At 41.6% G+C, this 4,170-nt stretch overlaps 1 pseudogene; it reads right to left on the reverse strand.

Moving 5' to 3' along the window:
• Positions 1 to 3,101: 3,101 nt before the first annotated feature.
• On the reverse strand, positions 3,102 to 3,807 carry Srsf10-ps2 (serine and arginine rich splicing factor 10, pseudogene 2; annotated as a pseudogene).
• Positions 3,808 to 4,170: the final 363 nt, after the last annotated feature.

Consider the following 4,170-nt stretch of genomic DNA (forward strand, 5'->3'; position numbering starts at 1 on the left):
TGAGAAGCTGTCTCCATCAGATCAGTCTGTAGGTAAGCCTGTAGGGTATTCTCCTAATTAGTGATTGATGAGGGATGGCCCAGACCATTGTGGGTAGTCCCACCCCAGACCCAGAGGTCCTTTGATCTCTAAGACTGAATAAGCAATGCAAAACAAATCAGTAAGCAGCATTCCTCCTTGTCTTCTGTATCAGCTCCTGCCTCCAGGATCTTGTCCTTTGATTTTTTTTTTTTACCATGACTGCTTTTCATGGCTGTGATACCTACTCTTGGATGTCAACTTAACTACATCTGGAATGAACTACAATCCAGAAATGGAGAGGATACCTGTAATAGTTTGCTTTTGTTTGGTTTGACATAGGTGAATCCACTTCTAGTCCCGGACCTTTTAGGTAGAAAGAAAGGACCTTGACAGTAAACATAAAAGTATTACCTCTCCATTCCTTCCCCACAGGGGCCTATGTGCTTTTACAAGGATAACTGAACAGTGAGGAAAAGGAAACAGTGAGGCATTCCAGGGGCCTACTGGATACTCTGGGAGAGCCCAAGAAACATTGTGGCCCTCATGTTAAATTACAGCTTATGGAGGTCAGGCGATTAATGGATATTTGACTGAAGTTTAAATTACAGTATATCCTGTGAGTCCCTGAACTCATTTTTTTGTTATTGTCCCAATCACAGAATGTATAATTGGGATAGATACACTAGGAAGTTGGCTGAAATCCCACATTGGTTGTGTAACATGTGGGGCGAAGGCTATTATGGTTGGAAGAGCTGAATTGAAACCACTAAAGATGACTCTGCCAAGGGAAATAGTACTCAGAAACAGTATCAAATTCCAAGAGGAACTGTAGAAATTAGTGTCTCCATCAAGGACTTGAAAGATTCGTGGCTGGGTTGGGGGCTTCCACCACATCTGTTTTAATTCTCCTATCAGTGAAAAGACAGATGGGTCATGGAGAATGACAGTTGACTATTGAAACTCAATCAGGTAGTGACTCCAGTTGCAGTTATTGTAAGAGATGCAGCGTCCATTGATAAGTGGCTATTAGCCCAAATGCTTGAATTACCCTAGATGCCTAGAACACATGAAACTCAAGACGGATGATCAAAATGTGAATGTTTCACTCCTTCTTTAAAAGGGGAACAAGAATACCCTTGGCAGGGAAGAGAGAGGCAAAGATTAAAACAGAGACAGAAGGAACACCCATTCAGAGCCTGCCCCACATGTGGCCCATGCATATACAGCCATCTAATTAGACAAGATGGATGAAGCAAAGAAGTGCAGGCCGACAGGAGCCGGATGTAGATCGCTCCTGAGAGACACAGCCAGAATACAGCAAACACAGAGACGAATGCCAGCAGCAAACCACTGAATTGAGAATAGGACCCCCGTTGAAGGAATCAGAGAAAGAACTGGAAGAGCTTGAAGGGGCTCGAGACCCCATATGTACAACAATGCCAAGCAACCAGAGCTTCCAGGGACTAAGCTGCTACCTAAAGACTAAACATGGACTGACCCTAGACTCTGACCTCATAGGTAGCAATGAATATCCTAGTAAGATCACCAGTGGAAGGGGAAGCCCTGGGTCCTGCTAAGACTGAACCGCCAGTGAACATGATTGTTGGGGGGAGGGCGGCAATGGGGGGAGGATGGGGAGGGGAACACCCATAAAGAAGGGGAGGGGGAGGGGTTGGGGTATGCTGGCCCGGAAACCGGGAAAGGGAATAACACTCGAAATGTAAATACGAAATACTCAAGTTAATAAAAAAAAATCCTTAAAAAAAAGAAAAAAAAGAGATGCAGTGTCCTTGCTTAAACAAATTAACATATCTTCTGGTACACGGTATGTAGCTATTGATTTACCAAATGTCCATAAGGATCTTTTTCAGTACCTGTCGATAAGGACCACCAGAGCAATTTGCTTTCAGTTGGGAAGGACAGCAGTATCCATTTACCATTTTGCCTCAAGGATATTAACTCTCCAGTCCTGTGTCATAACTTCATTAGAATAGATTCTTAATTGTCTCTTCCACAAACAATCATATTGGTGTAATATACTGATCAAAAAATGCACCAAGTAAGCAGGAGGCAGCAACCACTTTGAAGTTATTGGTAACCCACATGCACACCAAAGATGGGAAAAAAATCCAACGAAAATTCAAGGACCTCTTAACACAGTGAAATTCTTAAGAGCTCAGTAGTATGGGGCTTACAGAAGTATTCCTTCTAAAGTGAAGGATGGTATTGTACCTGTACTCTCCCGCCACCAAGAAAGAACCATGAAGTTTAGCAGCACTATATGGATTCAGGAAACAGCACATTCCTCACATAAATATGCTACTGCCTCTCATACACCAAGTGACTTGGAAATCTGCTAGCTTTGTGTGGGGCCTGGAATAGAAGAAGGCTCTTCAATAGGTTCAGGCTGCTCGACTCCTTGGATGGTATGATCCACCTGATCCAATGTTATTGAAGTGGCAGTGGCAGATAGAGACGCTCTGTGGAGCCTTTGACAGACCCTATAGATGAATCACAGAAGAGACCTTCCTTTTAGGATTTTGGAACAAGGCTCTTCCATTATCTACAGAGAACTTTGAGAGACAGCTCTTAGCCTGCAATTGAGCTTTAGTAGACACTTAACATTTGACAATGGGCAACCAAGCTACTATGTAACTTGAGCTGTGTATCATGAGCTGGGTGTTATCTGACCCACCAAGTTGTAAAGTAGGATGTGCACAGCAATATCTATTATCAAGTGGAAATGGTCTTGAAGGCTCAAGCAAGTTACATGAAGAAGTTGCTCAGAAGTAGTTTCTATGTTCCAATGTTTTCTGGTGTTAAAAATGCACCTATAGACTCAGGAAGTGTTCCTTATGATCAGTTGACTGAGAAAAAGAAGACTAAGACCCTGATTTACTGGTAGCTTTGGACATTATGTAGAATCTACTGAGAAATGAACAATTACGGCATTACAACTTCCTTCTAAGACAACTCTGAAAAAACTAGTGAAGAGAAATTTTAACAGTAAGTTAAACTTCAGAAAGTACACATGTTCATACATTTTATTTGAAAGGAGAATTGTCCCAAAGTACAATCGTTCAGTGATTTCTTGATCTAGACTCTGTTCTTGAGTGAGATTTGGATCTAGGTAGTTCTTTTTCCTTGATTCCTTTTATTTTGAACATCACTTATAATGTTTTGAAATCTGTTTTATAAGGGCCCCTAGCTTTGCCCTCTTTCTTGGGCTGGGACTTGGACAATGATCTTGAATTGGATTTAGATCTTGAAAAGATCAATTTCAGGGTTTGAATCTGTCATTGGCAGAGTGGCGTTGGCTATGCTGTGGTCTTCCTGTTGGTCTATTTGTAGGACAGTAGGATCTGATTTCCTATCATTAAAATCAAAACAGCAACTCCTTAATCTCCTCTTTTCATAACTCAACTCTGAGAAATTATATACTAGTCATAATTACCATATTGTAACAAGCTATATTCCTTCCTTCCTTGGCTTTCACTTGATGTAGTATCCTCTGATCCCCTTGTGGGAACTAAATTTCAATGTGATGTCCCCAAATGCATGTTCTGTCCAAATTATGTAAAGCATCTTCAGCATTACAAGCATCCGAAAACAGAATATAAGAATGTTCTTGGACGTTGTAAAAATCAAGTGGAACATAAGGATCTATTATTGGACCATAGAGACCAAATTTCCAACATTAATCTACGGACCTGGTATAGGCTGCCATGTTCTTAAAGAACAGAGAGATGTTGGGGGTAGCGGGTGGGGTGATAGGTAGTCAGACATGACAGTGGCAGAAATCTGAGCTAGGGCACTATCGGGTTTGGCAAATTTTCCAAGAATCCTACATTGGCTCACATTCACTCTTAAATAGCTAGTTCTTAAAAGAATAAATACAAATGAATAATATTTTTTCTTTTTTTATCTTTATTAACTTGAGTATTTCTTATTTACATTTCGAGTGTTATTCCCTTTCCCGGTTTCCAGGCCAACATCCCCCTAATCCCTCCTCCTCCCCTTCTATATTGGTGTACCCCTACCCATCCTCCCCCCATTACTGCCCTCCCCCCAACAATCTCGTTCACTGGGGGTTCAGTCTTCGCAGGACCAAGGGCTTCCCCTTCCACTGGTGTTCTTACTAGGATATTC

The sequence above is a fragment of the Rattus norvegicus genome, chromosome 2 (assembly GCF_036323735.1).
Source record: "Rattus norvegicus strain BN/NHsdMcwi chromosome 2, GRCr8, whole genome shotgun sequence".
Classification (NCBI taxonomy): domain Eukaryota; kingdom Metazoa; phylum Chordata; class Mammalia; order Rodentia; family Muridae; genus Rattus; species Rattus norvegicus.